The following is an 18657-nucleotide window of genomic DNA, read 5'->3' as shown; positions in this document are numbered from 1 at the left end:
GGTTTCAACCACAGCACATGAGTAAAACTCTCCTAATTAAGGGAAGGCTCCCCCTATCTAACTACAACTTTGAAAATAAATAGGATGGGACAACAATCTTTCTTCTTCTTTCAAGAAAGACAATATCCTTTTCTCTTCACAGAAAATGATAGCAATTGAATATAAACAACAATAACCACTTTCAAATGAAATGAGAGAAAGGAAATGAAGTTTCCTGAAAGCGCAAAGACTTCCGTCACTTCCTTCGGGACAGAACGACAATATCAAGCTCAAAGACTTGATTATGTGAAGTCCTATCTCTACCCTTTTCCACACTAATGCTATAAAGAACAAGTTATGACAGCTCAAAGACTGAAAAACACTATTCTTTGCTTCTTTAAAACAATGAGAAGTAGTGTAAGCTCAAAGACTCACAGCTATTTCCCACAAAATCTACTCCTAAATTCTCCTAAGAACAAGTGAAAGCACAAAGACTTGCAGCTTCTCTCAACAAAATATTTATTTTAATCTATATTAAACTCAACTACTTGTAGCACAAAGACTGCAAATTAGATGTGATTAAGCTCTTTAGGAACGCTTGCAAGAAAGATAATATAGAACACTAACTCAGGAATGTAGCACAAAGACTCAAAGCTTGAGCAATTTCCTTCTATTCCTTTCAATTCTTGAATTTACACATGAAAGCTCAAAGACTTCTTTGCTGTAAATTTGGCAAAGTTTTTTGCTTGCTCTCCAAAAGATAAAGATTACAATAGAACCTTCAAGTATTTATAGAAGAGGAGCCTTGAGAAAAAGGTGGGAGGATCCTAACTAACTTGAGAGATTCTCTCAACCACCAAGACTTATTCAATAACTAACTAAGACTTATTCCAACTACAGTCCTAATTGGACACAACTTGTAGATGCCTTACATGTAATTACAAAAGTGCAAGTAATGTGTAACTTGCATTTTACAAAAAATAATTTTACATGTAACTTGTCAAGACAAAATTACAACTAAAGATTACAAAAGTGGAAAAATACAACCAAGTGTTGAAAAACACTTAAGTTGCATTATGTGAAGACTTGAATCCTTTAAACTTCTGGATGCTTGTTTGTAGTTCCTCGGGATTCGGTTCATAGGTGTTCTTGGCAACAACCATGGTCTTCACAATAGTGTCATGACACCGGAGGAGCACAGAGTTGTTTTTATCCAGGATAGATTGGATTTCATGCAAAAAGGCTTGGTGTTTCATCAATATCTGAATTGAAGCGACCGAGGATTGTTCGCTCCTCCATTCATTATGAATCCTCATCTATAAATCAGCAAGTACTTCTTCTTCTGGAATCAGCTCTCCATCCTGACTTACTATGTTGCAAGAGGCCTTTTCACAATGTGAGACAATATCTTGGAAAACTTCACCCCGAAATCTCTTTGCACCACCGATCTCCTCAATGAGGGATTTAAGAACAAGGGCCTTGTTTTCTAGGAGCTCTTCAAATTCCAAGTACATGACGTTGGAAGAGATGATAGCATGCTTCTGCAAAACACTCAGCTGTTGTTGGGGCATGGTATGCCAGATTGTCAAACTTTTTTCAACACTTTCCAGATTCTTTTTGAAAGTATCAGAAGTTTGATCTAGTTTCTCCTCAATGGTCTCTAACTTAGACATCATCTGAAAAATGTCTTTCATTACCTGTGTTCATAGATCATGAAACTGATCAACCCAGGAATCTAGTGCTTGTACCTTCTGAGCAACCCTTTCCACTCCACGAATTGATTCTTGGGAACCAGAAGAACCTATGGAGTTACTCCCTTCAGTAGCAGGTTTTGTGATTTTACGAACGACTGCCATAAGTTGTCGGTTTTCCTCTTCTAGCTTGTCTTTCTTTGCTAGAAGTTCGTCACACCTTTGTACCAGCGAAGCTACAGAAAACTGAGTATCATGTTTAATGACCTCATGCGTTTGTTTGCCTAACTCTATCCTTGTAACCTTATAATCAGCAACTGACATTTCTTTAAGTGGCTTATCTACAATAGGTTCCACAATTTCAGCTACCTTCATCTTGTTGCTGTCAACAGTTACTCTAGAGATAGTCTTGGCTTTCTTAACAACTTTGGATCTGGACTGTTTCAGTTGTTGGTAGTCAAAGGCATCAGGTGAGATTTCTTGCTTCTTCTTTTTCGGAGTAAAAGAGCTAAGCCATGGAGGCAAAGTCATCAACTCCCCTTCAGTAGCAGCTGTAGGCAAAGGAGAAGCAGTTTCTGTTTGAATCACCGTGGTCATCTTGGGAGGAATATTTGTTTGGACAGCGACCACGTTTTGCTCAGTTACCAATGGGCAAGCAGATTGCCTCATAAATTCTTCAAAATCAGAAGTGGAAGTATCAATTTCTGATAACCGGATGCAAGTAGGAATATCCTTAGAAATTTCCAACACAGTCTCTTGTTGATGATCAGGAGATGGCTCGTATGCTGAAATGGGAATAGCATTCTGAGGAGATTCATCCACAAGCAGATCAGGAGGAGAAAGAGGCGTCTCAATGGCAACTGGAGGAATGATCTCATGAGGCGAGTCTGAAACTGGAGACTTAGGAGCATCATTAGATTGCTGCCCTTCTTCTGGATTATCGAGATCGATCACCTGAACATAAAATTGTGATTTTTCCTTCCCACGAACTGTCGTCTCGTCAGGAGGAAGCACTACTGCCCGACTAACTCGCAACTTGATTCTTGTGCCCGAAGATGACACACCTTCCTTGTTGTCAACTTGAATCTCAGAATTACGTCCAAGGGGCTCTGTAGAATCATCTTCTTTTCCAACCTTGATTTTTATAAGTCTAACAACATTATTTTTCAACCATGCGTTAGTGTTAGCCAAGATAGGGTGAAATCTCTCAAGGATGGATATGCACTCTTTGTGTGACCATTGGATCAAAGGAAGTGGAGCTTCCTCAACCCTCTGCGAAATGTATTCCGGATCAAGTATGTGTCCATCATCAATCATCCCTTGTGGGATATCCACCAAGTTCAAATCAACAATTTGCTCAATAGTGAGCCTGCAGTAATCCATCTTCAGAACTTCGGCTTCTGTACAAAGATCTACCCAAATGTCTTCAATGCGATGCACGTGCATAAAGGATTTCTTGATCTTCTCCTTCATACCCCTGTAATCAAAATCAACTCTAGGTTTAAACTTTTTGAGCTTGATTTCCCGCAATTCAGTCTCCATGGCCTTAGCTTTCACAAATGTGACAAGGGAATACTGGCCAATTTTCAATGGATTTGTGGTAGAGATCCCCATTCCAACCTTGTGTCTAGTAGACTAGAAAGTGTGGACAGCCATGATCCGTCTTCCCAACTCCATAAGAATGATCTTGTCAGCCGGGTATCTAGGAAGCATATATGGCTGACCACCATAGCATCCAATTCTCATATAGGTGAAGGTGGGGAATTGTAGAAACAAACATCCATATTCGCACACCCTTTCCCATGCCTCATCTGATACTCTTTTGTTTCTAAGAGTTCTGTCAAACTGACACATGAAATATCCGAAGAATGCATCTTGGACTCTTCTAAAATGCAGTCTGCTGGGTCTCAACGGCAACTAGTCATAATATTCCCAAACTGGTATAAGTGAGCGATCACCCTTGGTAGAAAGACTTGGAAAGTGTCTAAGTGATGCTGCCAAGTATACCGAATACGAATTCATGAAGAAAGTCATGGTGGTAGGGAATGCTGCAAGTTGTTCACACAAGACATCGTTGATGACTTCTCCCCATGAAATGTGATGAGACTACCTTATGAACATGATGAACTGGTACATCCATGGCTCAAAGACATTAGAATACTCGAGGCCCATCATCCTGCTGAGAAGGGTTATGGTGTCTCCTATCTCCCATTTGAAATCGCAGCGGTACAATTTCGCCCACCTTGAGAAGGAGGCTCGTGGCTCTTGGATCCACCTATTGATATGTCGCTTGCAATCTTTTTCCCTCTTCACGTAATACTCTGCTGAACTTTCTTTGGAGATTTCCATGTAAACAGGTGCAGGAGGTATTCTGAAGACGTTCTCGATCGTATCTGCATCAAGACGGATTATAGCTTCGCCATCATCATTTTTGATGACTCTTGTCTCTTTGTCAAAATGATGGGTGCAGGCGAGAACAAACTCAGGTTCTAGGGCAGCCACCGGGAAAGAAGATGCATGGTGGATATGGCTGACCAACAGCTGCTGCATGTTATTATCTTGTGGATCTTCCACCCTCTTGACAAATTTCGACATATCCACGTGCCCTATTTCCGTATCTCTGATACGATCCAAAGGGGAAGAAACTTGGGAAGGTGCTACCTCGTTTTGATATTTGTCATATTTGTACTTCATCTTTTTTGAAGCTGGAGATGTCGGCAAATCTGACATTGATTGTGATCCTGGAATACTGTGACGAAGACTTAAAAGAGTTAAGGCAACATCATAGTCAGCTACAAATATCGTTCTTCCTTCTTCAAATGGGAATTCAAATGGGAAAAACTTCGATTCTTGAACTTCACGATTTTGTGAGAGGAAGAGGGGAAATATATATAAATGGGAAAATCTTGACTTTGACCAATTTCGGATCTTGGGGAAATTTTTGCAAGTATACAAGTTGGAAAGAACATACATGCAATCGGGGTTTTAAAACCTAAATGCAAGTACACTTGTAAATTTGCAAATGGAGAAATGGATGGAAAATGAGAATTTGACTTGCAGAAAATGACGGAAATGAAAAGTACGGATATGGGAAACATGAATGGATAGAAATAGGAAAATCTGGGAATGTCATTTTCATGAAAATGGGAAGAACTTTTCAACATGTAATTCAATTTTTAAAACCTGAATTTGAAAGGGGGGATATTTCACACTTTTCAACTTGGAATTTTAACCAAAAATGGTTAAATTCCTTAACCGTAAGGGAAGAACAAAAATTTCCAGCGAACTTGTAATCGGAATTAAAAATCCCGAATACAAGTAAAGAGGAAATTCGGGGAAGAACAATGCAATTCAAAAATTGCATACCAAGGGGAAGATCTCTCTCACAAAAACCGATTTTTGGGGGAAGAACACCATATTTACAAAAATGCAACTAAGAAAATAAGAAAATAATAAAATGAAACAAAAAAGAAAGGAGAACATACCTTGAATGAATCTGAAAATTCTTCTCCAAAAGATGCAACCAATTTTTGGAAAGAAGAAGAAAAACCAATAAATAGAAGCAATCCGCAATGCTAAACCCTTGTAACGTTTTTACAAAAATGCCACAAACTGAAAAACGTGGCAGCAATCCCAAATTTGGAGGGCCAAAATGCCAATGAGAGAGCACACCCTTGAGAGTTAAAGCAAAACGCCTAAGGAGGAGATGGAGAAATGGCATCAAATCCTTTCAAAACACAGCCAAAGGAGGGTCACGTGGAGAAAAATGTGGCATTAAAACCTTCTTGAATGGCTCAGTAAATGACTGAAACTTGTCACAAACTTCACGCCTAGGTAAGAGAGGTAAAAATGAACTAGGAGATTGCAACTTCGTGGAGTCTTGATCCCCCAAAATGTGGCTTCAAAGAAACATGTGGTTGCTGATTTAGACCAAAAAATCAGTAAATGCAAACCCCAATTGGCGTGATAAGTGTTTACAAATGCATAAGAATAGGGTGAAATCCAAAATGCCTCTCCTTCCTAGAAGATCTCCACAAAAATCACTTGAAAACTTCAACAAATTTGCTTCCAAATGAAAATCAGGTTTTTAGGAGACAAAGACAAGTTCGAATTTGCATAAGTGAAAATTGGGTTTTTTAGAAGATATGACAAGTTCTAATTTTCAGTTTTTCCTCAACAAAGCCAAATTCGGGTTTTTTGGAACAAAATGCAAGTTTAAAATTGTCAAAAATGCACTTTATGAGCAAATTCGGGTTTTTTAGACCAAAGTGCAAGTTTTAAATTGTCACTTTTTCACTTACAAGGCAAAATCGGGATTTTTGGAGAGAGATGCAAGTTTTATGCACTTGTAAAGGGGAAATAAAACCCCTACAACAAGTCATAATTTACTTGCACATATGTAATAGGGGTTTAAAATCCCTATTACATGTAAAAACCATTAAAGTAGGGTTTTTTGAAGAGAACTACAAGTTTACTTGTAACTTAACCAAAAAATCCCTATTTAAACTAAAAAGAAACCAAAAAACAAAACATTACATGTATAATAAATAAATAAAAAATAAAAAATAATACATGTATAACAACATTATACTAACATACGATGATATGTCAAAGTGAAAAAATCAACCAAATACAATCTACATCTGCATCTTTACCCTCCTAGTGTAACTTAATTTTTCAAGCCTTGAACTAGAAGGCAAGTCAATATCAAAATGATGATAGATTGTTTCTTCAAAAGTATCTTTGTTTTCCTCCATTGAATCCATCTCTGCTGCTTTTGTTTGACGATTTGAGAAAGTTTGAATCCTTAAACATCTTCTCAAATCATCTTCTTGCTGTGTTGAAGTTTCATTGGGTGAAATAGGCAAATAAGAGCAAAAAATAACCAAACAAAGTTGAAATTTCATTTAAAAAAGCATGGTTGTTATGTCCAAGCACCATATAGAAGTGTCTGAGCTCAAGAGTCGGGAGTCTGTCTAAGACTTGGAGAGTCTTGGAGCAGGACTCGTCCGAGTACTCTCCAAGACTCGGCCAGACTTGGCATGGGAGTCTGGTCAACTTGACCCGGTCAGCTCAGGCACTCGAGAGTTTGCAGAGTTTTGCAGAGTACTTGGATAGTCTTCAAACTATCGTATAAGTACTAGCTATTAATGAAGTTTTGTTGTCAGAGATAGACGATTTAGTGCACACATCTTTAAACTCTTTCCAATTCACCTATTAACTCTCTAATAAGTAACATAAATAATGAGCTTCAGTAGTTTCTCTGGTTTTCCTGTGTTTATAATTTTCCCTCTAGCCAGGTTAATTCTTTTAGTCAGAATAATTTTATTTTTGTTCCCTTGCCATGGATTATCCAATCATCCTCCAAGACCCCTCTCATTATCATCACCAACAACAAACAATTTAGAATAAGTCTCAGAATTAAATTAATAATAATATTACTACCTGTAACAAAGTTTGGAGCTTAAACTTAATACTTAAGAGGGTTGCAGTGAGAGAATGGAATAACTTTGACAATGTTGTAAAACTATGCACGCAAACACTTGATGGGCTAATACTAAGCATACGCCAGAAAGTTTTAGGCTTTACTATTTCCTATCAAAAGATCAACAATGAAAGCTGATTGTCAGCATTGAGGATTATGAAAATTTACTGATGAATATTGTAAGAAAATTATGCAAGACTGCCCCACAATAATTAGAAAGTCCAATCCACCGAAATGCAAGATCATTAAGGCAGAGAATCAAGCATAAAAAAATTAAAGTATTAATAGAGTTAAATAATAGCAGAATTTCTGGAAAGACTTGGGTTCAGAAGAAACAACAATCCTAAATGCTTTGGGTCTGAACATATGACCCATCAAAGGATAAATAAAGAACTTATCCTGCTGAAGGCAGATGAGGGAAACATGATGATGGGTTTTAACTATGGAAATAAGTAGAGAAAATGAAAGAGCACTTTGTTAATAGCGCTACCTAAACTTAGGCACAAAAAGACACATTAAATAATTTGTTTTTGAAGGGGGAGAAAGCTTATGGAAGTATCATGTCTGAGCAACAAACTTAAGTGTTTGTATTTGTTATGCCCAAAATATATGAAGTTCCAAAAATACATATACTTGGTATGCCTCTAGGATCTTTAGTAGATGTGATCAATTCTTCCATACATAACTTAGCTATGCAGCAAAGAATTTGGAACATTTCATCGGAAGACAGTTGCATATTTAGAATTTCAAAATAAAGGGATTGAGGTTGGAACAAGATGAACTTGTAAATTTTGATGTAGTCTCATTGCCCGCAAAATTCTCTTGGATGAGGCCATAAATGCAATGAGCGAGGATCATCGTGTCTTTGAGCATTATAGGCATAGGAATGTCAAAAGTCAACCTGATTTTTGTTGACAATGGGGAGATAACTATTAAGGGAAATTAAATAAATAAAAAATAGTTGAAATATAAAAAGTAAATACAATGGAGTTTGCAATGACAAACCTCTCACTTTTAGTGTTTTAGGTTGTTTTAGCATTTATTTTTTAAAATCTTACATATTAATTTTTTTTATGCACCAAACAGAGTAGTTTTTCCATTCCTGAGAAAAGGAGATGTTTCGTTAATTACACTAGTTGTCAAGAAGTTGGGATGTCAGCCCAATCCTTGAGGACATGGCCGCTGAACATTGGTGAAATGACAAATAATAAAACTACAAAGATTGTTGTGTTTTGTGTAAGGTTTACATATTTAAGTTTTGAAGGTAAATTTTATTAAGAGAAAGAAGGTTTTCATGGGATCACCACTCTTGGTCATTGTTTGTCTGTTCATCAAAAGTTTTGAAGGAAACAAAATTATTTTCAGTCCTCTAAACTCAAATGGTGGCATTGAGATACTGATGACACTGATATAAATTGGCCTCACAACTTGATGCTCTAAGTATAAGGGGCTTTGAGCTCCAAGGCACATGACCTTAAGTAGTGGATTATTCAAATGAATGGCAACGTGAGTTCCAGAGATATACTTGGGGATGTGACGCAATTTGAGGGGCTGGAAAACAAAGCTGCATTGGGATTGTGTGGGGATTCATGGAATGATGCAAGATGGCTTCGCCTTAGCACTTGGTGCAGTTACTAAGTTTAGCATTTAATTTTTTGGACTTGAGTTGGACTTGTGCTGAGATAAAAGGAGGTTGAGATATCTTGTGGATTGAAATTGTTGTGCATTGTATAATTTGAGCAACATCAAATATTCAGAACCATCTTAGTGGTGTGTTGTCAAACAGGATTGTTGGCTACATGTATTCATCCATAACTGTTTTACATAGAAACTTGGACAAGCTGAAGACTGTGGATGGAATTTCCAAGCATATATAAAGCGAGGTATTCAATTATGTGATCAAGTTAGCTGTAATCATATTTTGTAAGAGCAGTGCAAAAACATTGCATTGTGCGAACAAGAGCATTTTGTGAGACATCATATGAGCATGTTTATGAGATACCTATTTGGCATGAAAGTAGTGAGTTCCAAATTTGATTTTGGATTTCTATATGGAGAGCTAAAGGTTCCTTGGGGTATTTGCGTTTCCTTGTATAGTGTTTGATCATTTTTCGGTAGAGCTCAACTCAGATTTGTAGGGTTTGTGGGATAGCATTTGATCATATAGTGGACTTTGTTACAATCAGTTGAGGGCTTAATTCTGGAATCAATAAAGAAGCTATAGTTGCCCAAAGTGAATTTGTCATGTGCATTGTTGTGTGTTTTAAATTTAAGTGTTGTTGGAAGTGGAATAGTTCATAGGACTAAAAAATGAGGTGCAGTCCATCTTAGCAGATGAACTCAGTCCTTTAAGGTGAGTTAAGTGTCCGTAAGGTTGATGGCATGTGAGGTTAAAGCTGTGGCCTCATGATAGTAGTTATTAGAGCTATGTTAATGGCTGTATACCATTTTGTTTGTTTTGTTCTTGGACACTTATTCAACTTTGTGGAGAAGTCATGGCCCACGGAACAGATGTTAAGAGCATGAAGGGTTAGGATTTAGAACAAGAAGACTTTGATGATACACACATTGGATGAGGCTGCCAGCAAGATATTCCTTGAACTGTTCAAAGGTATAAAGAAATTAATGTTCAGTTGACAAGACTTGAGGCCTTTGATTTGAATCAAAGAGTGGATACCTTGGAAGTTAAGATTTCTTATCTCAATGTTGCAATTATTATGTGTTCTCTAGAGAGGAAATCGTTATAGGAAGATTTGGGTTTGGATTTCGTCAAGTTGCTACTCGCTTAGGTAGGTTTCTTCGCAGCACCAAAGGAAAAAGAGCTAGATATGTACGTGGTCAGTGGGATGACAAAGTGTTGGAGAATTTCTTATGGGACATGGATGAGTACTTTTCCAACTTATATGGCTTTTTAGATAAAGCCATTCTAATTATTGTTTCAACATTCCTAATTGAAAGTGCAAAGCCATGGTAGAAATGTTAAGCGTTTGAAAGGAGGGGAGCAGTTGGCAAAGATTGATAATTGGGAGGAACTTAAGGGTGTGCTTAGGCAATAGTTTCATCTGGGGAATTCAACTTGGCTCGTAAGGACTCAATTAATGGAGCTGAGGTAGATGGGAAAGGTATGTGATTATATGAAGTCCTTTTCAATCTGGATGTTGGAGATCAAGGATACATTTGAGGTAGATCATTTGTTTCTATTCATGAAAGGGCTGCGACGATGGGTTCATGTGGACCTAAGGCATCAAAATTTGTAGACCTTGACTGCTACAATAGCTGCTATAGATCACTTGCTAGATTTCAATTGTCAATCAAACAAGGGCTATTGAGGTGGAGTTGGCACTAAACCCAACAAGGGGTCATTGTGAAAGGATGAGAAGCCCAAAGATGTGTAGGGTTCTAATAAGAAATTATGCTTTGGAAAATCCTCATCAAGAAGTCACAAGGAACATCGAAGGATGAAGAATCCATAATGTCAAAAGGAAAGCCAAGAGTTTTTTCATGTGGTTGCCAAGATCATTGGGCCCAAGATTGTTCAGAATGAAAGAGGTTGGATTGAACAATCCATGTGGATGGCCATGGTGAAAACGTGCAAAAGATGGGAGTCTTGCAACTCCATATTGTTGTTTGGGACTCTTTAGGATGAGGTTCAATTTTATAGGTTGAAATAGAGATTTAGTAGTTAGTGTAATGTAGAAGCAATTAGTAACAACAAAATGGTTGTGGGTTTGGTAGATTTAGGGGCCACATATAGTTGTGTTGGTGTACGTTTTATCATATATCAAACATTAGAATAAAATATCCAAAGATACTCTATCCTCTCCTAAACAAAATCATTACTTGTGCCAAGATTGCGAGAAAGACCACAAGGCGACTCCAAGGTCTATATGTGCGAACGGGTGACTTTATGTGGATAGCTTCTTTGGTAGTGTGTTCTGAAATACAAGGGGGACTTACACTTGACAACTAGTATCATTCACAAGATAGACGTAGGCGAATTTATCAATAAATGCTCTTTGTTTTTGGATTTTCTGGTTTGGGATTTCAAAAAAGGATAAAAAGGATAAGGCTTTAGGGATTCTAACTATTGATAAGAACTCAAGAGACGGTGTAGACTGGGTGAAACTGGTAACGACACTTTGTTTCGCCATACTTGGACAACTATGCAAAGCGGGTGCAATCTTCTAGGGTTGTGCTTAAGATTTTCACACTTATGGATAATACCAACAATTGAACAATATTACTCCAAGTAGAAGTTAAGCATCCACATCAAAAGTTGAGGCTAACTTTACACATTGAATGAAAATCATCCATCCAAAAAAAGTATGAGCAAAATTTCACCAATCTAAACTATCAATCCTTCATTCATCTAACAACTTCGAAGAAAATTACTTAAAGAAAATCTATTCTAAGTGTTGAAGAAAATATGCAACCATGCAACCACTTGATAACAATAACAATTCAAAACAATACTGATAATGAACTTTTTATTATCCAAGTAGCTCTACGCAACAATTTCATAAATCTCTCCACATTGAAATGAAATGAGAGAATGAGTTTATATAGAGTTTCTGAAAACAAATGAAAGGTCGAGATCGATCTAAGATCAATGGTTGAGATTAAGACAACCTAACCCTAATTAGAGTTTCCCAAAATAAAATTAATATCCAATGCATGCAAGACAAATGGCACAAGGTACTATTTTTTAGTATTGCACTCCCTTCTCCTGCTGAGAGGCAGAAAGTTCAATGAACTTGGACACAATCTGATCAACCTCTTCCATTGTGACATGTAGCAACACGCTTACTCTGAAATCTAATCCTTTCAAATCATCTGCACATACAACAAAAGTGATTTCCCAATCTAATTCCTGTTTTTGGAAAGCATCTCTGATGGACAGGAGGTTCGATGCCTTAGCCACATTTTGCTTCAGGACTGGTCCGGTGGAGAAGATTTTCTGTGTCTTGTCCTTCAGGTTTTCTAACTTCGTATCCTTCTCTCGAATAGTTTCCTTTTCTAGCTTGTCTTGAATTTCTTTTATCTGCTCTTCAGCTCTGTCAACATCTGCCGTCACTTTCTCCAAGACTTGACTGTGTGCAACCAATGTCTAGTTTCAACCGTTGAAGTCATATGCAGCTCCTGCTTCTATTACATTTTCATCAATTAGTTCTTGGTTTGAAACTCCCTTCAATTCTCTAAGGCATGGAATCATTCTTTCTTGGATATCTTGAAGGTCGGCCCATGCTTCCGCCATATTTGCAATTCTGGAAAGTAAAGAAGAGGTTTGTTCATATGTTAATGCTAACATTTCCACAAATGTGGCTGCCTCTTTACTTGTGCTTTCCATCCATGCCTTGGTCTCTTTGGATGTTACTGCTTCTTCCTTAGAACTTTTGACTGTTTCTTGTGGATTCAAGAGTGGAGGAGCTTCTGGATTGGCTTGGTTAAGTGGCTTAATCAAGTGCTGAATGTATTCTCTTAGGTGTTCAACTTCTTTCTTATATTCCTTCTTCTTTTCTATTTCCTTGTCCACTCTTGTCTTCATGGAAGCAACTGAATTATCCAAGTCTTCAGTGTCCTGCCTCTTGTTAGTTGGTCCTAAACTGATTGCAATGATTTCATATTCATGGGGACCAATATCTCCTTTCGTCTTGTTCACTTTTTGACACAACAATTTGCACTATCTTGCAGATGGCTTCATCTCTCTGGATGGTGGAAAACCTTCTGGCTGGCTTCTTTGTGGCAACCTGTTCTAGTTTGGCCAAGAAATCTGCCTTATCATCCTCTTCTTGAACTTCTATTTCTTGTCTATTTCTTGTCTCTTTATTTTCAATCTTTCCTTCAACCAATCAAGAATAGTGGGCTGCTCAATGCCTTCCACTTCTTGATTGCCTTTTTCACACATGATATCCCGAAGGGTGGAAATCATTCCTTCTTGAAGTTCACCTTCCCCAACATCCATTTCATTGTCTGATTCCAATACTTCTATTTCAGTAGGAGACGGAGGCTGTTCATCTTCTTGATGGATTGACTCTACGTTTTCTTTGTGAACTGGCCAAAGAATTTCCATCTCTGCCAATGACTTATCAATGGCCAATATATCATTTATGTTTGCTGATGCGGTAGAACGAGATGGTTCTAGCCTTTGTTTCTTCTGAGCAGGTCCTTCATTCACAACTGCCTTCCCTTCCTTTTTAGCACTTTCAATTGGTTTGGCACTTTGAGTTGCTTCCTCATTTGAAGAATATCCTTTTGCTTCACCCATCAGGTCATAAGTCAAGATCATATTTCTCTGTCTTAATCGATGACTTTGTTGATCAATCCACCACCTGGAATATTTCATAACTGGCCACATCAAGGTGGGCAAGTCTGCATGCTCTGGTTCGGACCATTTGATAGGAGAAAGAGTTGCATGCTCATCAAAGTTAGGTTGAGTATATTCTGTATTATCTTCCAGCTGATCCGGCACAAGGAATGGTTCAGTCGTTCTGATCATGCTTACTAGCAGTCTGGACCACAGTCTTTTCCTTATATCAAATTCATCTGCAGCATTTGTCCAATAATCCTCTATGCCCACTCTATGTTTGAATCTTTCTCCATTCACTAATCCAATATTGTTGTGAGGATCATAGTTAACTGTGGACTGGTAGAATGTAAAGGGATACCACAACATCTCTAGCCTGGCACTTTCAACTGCTTGTGTTGTCGGACAAGACTCCTCCATATTTCCAATAAATAATCGAAAAGTAATTGCTGCCTTTTGCCTTATTCTTTTGAAGCTTTGATATGTGTCAAGTTGTCGGAGAACTTCAAGTAGGACCATCTTGTTGGTTGGATAGATTGTAAGTCGGTAAGGACGATCGTCAAAACCTTGGACTCTTATGTATGTAATTTTGGAAACTGGATAAACCAGGATCCATACTTGTTGATCAAGCTTTTGGCTTCAGGAGATAACCTTTGGTGAGTTCCTCCTTGTAATGTTCTTGTGCTGTACATCAGGAATGCATCATTCACTCGCTTGAAGTGGGTTTTCTCGTTAAGTTGTAGTTGAGGATAACAGTCATAAGACTTGAATTCATTTTCTCCATTTCCAACTATGCCTTTGTAGATCAGTCCAAAATATCTAAAATTTCTGGCCAATGAGTAGATAATGTAGGAGATCATGTAGAATGTCTTTGTCTTCTCCAAATTTATCAATTGTTCATGAAGATTATTGCTGATTATGCAAGACCAATTGAACAACTTGACTCCCGAGGTAATTTCATCTATGAAGTAGTACATCCATGTCTCGAATGGTGCACCATGGGGCTGCCCATTACTCTATTCAGCAGTAGGATGATATCACCATATTCTTCTTTGAAGTATGGACGCAACAGATACTATGGCACTTTTCCCTAGGGTCATTTCTTTTCCAGCCAAGACTTGTTAATGCACAAAGTTTAGACTAGCTATCATAGATCCTTTGAGTATCTTCTTTGGTTTTATAGGAGGTTTTTGTAATGTCCCCTTCCTTGTGATGATGCATTCAGTGGTGCATTGGCCTATTCTGGAGACCCGTAGGCTATGTGGAAGGGTAAATTAGGGTTTCCATGTTCTTTGGAGTTTCGACCAAGCTTGTCAAGGATGGATTGTGAACTTACTATTTTTAGTAAGTTAGGGTTTGGCCATCAGGATGGTGCAAAGTTGCTAAGCTCACCAAGCTCTTTCTCTGGTTGCGAAGATCACGATTTTCAGAGCATTATTTTATGACTTACTATTTTTAGTATGTGGTAGTTTGGACATTCTATTTTTGTGGCAGTCCTAGAATTGGTCCTGATCCAGCACAGTGCAGTGATCCTCATTGCTCAGCCTCATTCGGATTTTGTTGATAATCAGTACTGGAGTTACAAGCGATTTAATTAAATATTATTCCTTATCCTAAGGTTATTATTTAATTATTTTATTATTGATTGATGTTATGGGGAATTGTGCAAAAAGTGATATTTTTCCTAAGTCTTACCTGGGCGAATTATTTAATGGTTATAAGGAGACTTTATTTTTATATACTTAAAGTTATATCATGCCAAATCGTGGACCCTCCTCCTAGGCGTGATTTTTGGACTTGGGAAGTGGGCGCCATTCTTGGGTCCACCACATGAAATGAAATGCAGTTTGAATGAGGGGAATTTGGAGGCAATTTAATTTGAATTCCAGACTTGAAAATCTATATAAACAGGTGACTGGCTCCTCATTTGGTTATCCAACGAAAATATATTGTTATGCTATCGGAATGACTCCAAACTTCTTCGAGGGTGAATACCTCCTAGATCTTTCCTTCCGGTTTCGAGTGTGAGACATCACTCCTAGCTGTGGTTCGAAGTTGTGAGCTATTTGGTGATTTTTGGGTGTGTTAGTGAAGAGTTGTGTGCTGCTGTGTTTTTCTTGGTGTTGCTGGTGTGTGTTGGCTGGAAGTGTATTTTGCTCATAGCTATCTACGTGTTGAGTGCATCGTTTTTGGGTGAGGGCTCGTTGGAAGCGTATTGGAGAGACAATAATTCTCCTACATTGGTGTGGCATTTGGAGAACTCTCCAACAGTTGCAAATCAGAATATTCAGCTAAAACACCATTTCTAGAATTGCCTTGGGTTTTGTGCATCCTAGTTGTTGCTTTCCCGTCACAGTTTCAAGGTATTGATCTGATTGTTTATGTTATACGTTTCATTTGCATTTGGGTTGGCATGATTCCATTCAGTTTTTAGAGAGTTACAAGCATGTTAGTGGTTTTTGGGATGGCTGGTTATGCGTTTTATTTGTCTCTGATTTCAGAACAGCAAGTAGTGTTTGTGGTGAGAATGTGTTATTGAATTCTTGAGATATGTACTTCATTCTATCTTCTCTCACATCTCTATCTTTGTAAGAATTGCTCTAGTAGTACTGACCAATTCATTCTATGTTGCATTTCCCGTTGAACAAGTGGAAGAGGATGGCTTAGCTGCTTGTATGTTTTGTAATTCAACTTTGTCCTCCCACTGAGCAAGTGGTTGAGTGATATTATCCTCCGGCTGAAATATGCGGTTGAGTGATAGTTTTATGTAAAAGACCTTCCGCTGCATAAGCGGTAGAGTGATTTGGTTTTGTTATGCTCTTGTTACCCTGGCTGGTTTATTGCCAAGTTCTTGTTCTTCATCTCACTGAAAAGTGGAAGGGGCTAGCTTGCCGCCTAGTATTGTATTTGCATAGTAATTTCCAATGTTTTAGTGAGCTAACGAGCCCCTCATCATCGTATGCTCTCACCTTCCCACATTGGGCTCTTGGTGATTAGAAAGTGGAAGGGTTACTTTCAGTAGTATTGGGATTATATTTCCTATCTTTAACGGGTGCATTGTAATCTTTGTTGTGCTCAAAAACCGAAAAAATTAGTGGGTATATTACAGTGGTATCATAGCTGCTTTTCTTGCTAGCTTGTGAAGTCAGAATAAACAAAGTTCTCCATGGGTGACAGAGCCGTCCGCTACTACAACAGAGAACAAAGACGCCAGCAGTATCAGATTCCTGCAATGCCTTTTGAAGAGACTTTTTCAGAAGTCTTGAGAAACAAAGATGAAGAAGTTGATTCAGTGGACTCAACTGATTCAATGGGGGAAAGACTATTTGGACAGAATGAAACAGCTATGGCTGTAGAGAAAATAGAGAAGAAATTTGATACTATGATGGACATGATGTCTCAGATGATAGCCACCTTTAGGCAGAGTGTTGGAGGGGGGCATAATCAAGATCCAAATTAGAATATGAGTGGTAATAATGTCAGCACTTCCAACAACTCCGGTGGTAATGGAAATGGCAGCAACAATGGCAGCAATAGTAATGGAATGCCTGTTGGATCGATGACTAGGCCATTGCATCCCGTTTTCCTTCCAAGGGAAACACCGCCTCTTGAAGTTGAAGTTCCTGTAGCTGAGGAGATTTGGGCCAGTTTTGTGGAGTATGCAACATTTCCCCAAGAGGTTCGAAATGCTATGTCCCTTGACCAATACATGAATCAAAAGAAGAGAAGGGAAGGGAGATATGATAATCGTTACTCCACTCCTAGAGATTATCAATAGGCCCTTGGGAAGGTCACTCTAGCACACTTCGATGGAAGCAGTGTGAGCACATCTAGAGCTTGGGTGCAGAAGTTGGACAACTACTTGTCCTTGAGACCTATGCCCGAAGAAGAGGCTATCAAGTTCGCCACCTTGCACCTAGATGGAGCAGCTCACGAGTGGTGGTACCATGGGTTGATCACCCTTGGTCATAACTTGATCCATACCTATGCTGAATTCACCAACAAGTTGATAGAAAGATTTGATACCAAGGATCCGGAGGTGAAGTTTAGAGAGCTTGCACAACTCAAACAGCAGGGTTCTGTGGACACCTTCATAACTGAATTTCAAAGTCTTTCAGTTATGGTTAGTAGTATCTCGGAGAAAAGACTGGTGGTCCTATTCACTGAAGGACTTGAAGACCATTGAGAGCTTGGGTAAAAGCCTTTGACCCGCCCACCTTGGCTGATGCAATCAAGAATGCTAGAAGCATGGAGTTGGCTGCCCCTAAGTCGAGATTTCAGTCAAAGCCTTTCCCATTCCGTAAAGACAAGAAGAAATTTTCTAATCAACCTAAGAAGTTCCCTCCCCGGATGGATGATGAGCTCCGTCAAGAACTTAGGAGGAAGAATTTGTGTTATTCATGCAAGGAACCTTGGGTTGCGGGTCATAGATGCCATGGAAAGGGTAATGCTCGGCAAATGGAAGCATATTCAGCTGATGGATCAGATTCTGAAAATTCAAAACAATAGCTTGATTCGGAGGAAAGTGAGTATGAAGAGGCTCCAGAAGGGCCTGAAAGTGATCAAGATGATAAGGGTATAGTTGCCCAACTCTCTAGCTTCCACAAGAATGAATCATTCAGAGTTCGAGGAGCATTGGGAGAGCATCAACTTGTTGCTCTAATTGATACCGGAGCAACTCACAACTTCATTGATGCTAGGATTGTTGCCAAGAGAGGTCTTATCACTAATGATGTTGAAGACTTCAAGGTCATGGTGGCTGATGGATCAACAATTTGTTGCAAATGGATGGTGTCAAACATGTCAATGAAGCTTGGTAATTATGAAGTCAAGAATGACTTCTATGTTGTCAATATTGGAGGGACCGATGATGTTGTCCTTGGCATTCAGTGGCTGCGATCTCTTGGTGAGATCGCTCTTAACTTGCAAACCATGGAGTTAAAGTTTATGACTGAAGGGAAGAAGGTGGTTTTGCGAGGGATGTCTAATGGGGTCCTCGGATTGTATCTCTGAAGAGGATGGAGAGGCTGATCCGTCATAACCAAGTAGAGTGGGCAGCAGAATGTGTGATAATGCCATCAAACCCATTAGAAGACAAGGGAAACTACACTACTGATATTCAAGCTCTAATCACAGACAAGAGCAAGGTCTTTGGAAATCCGCCACTTAGAAGATCTTCGGAGTGTCTAGTCGTGCCA

General features: G+C 38.7%; 1 protein-coding gene across 4 annotated transcripts in view; it reads left to right on the top strand.

The window, feature by feature from the left end:
* Positions 1-18657, top strand: part of LOC131039133 (Holliday junction resolvase MOC1, chloroplastic) — a 155318-nt gene that overhangs the window by 114602 nt on the left and 22059 nt on the right. The window lies entirely within an intron of this gene.

This window comes from Cryptomeria japonica, chromosome 10, assembly GCF_030272615.1.
Source record: "Cryptomeria japonica chromosome 10, Sugi_1.0, whole genome shotgun sequence".
In the NCBI taxonomy this organism is placed as follows: domain Eukaryota; kingdom Viridiplantae; phylum Streptophyta; class Pinopsida; order Cupressales; family Cupressaceae; genus Cryptomeria; species Cryptomeria japonica.
This window is presented reverse-complemented; position numbering and strand designations above follow the sequence as displayed.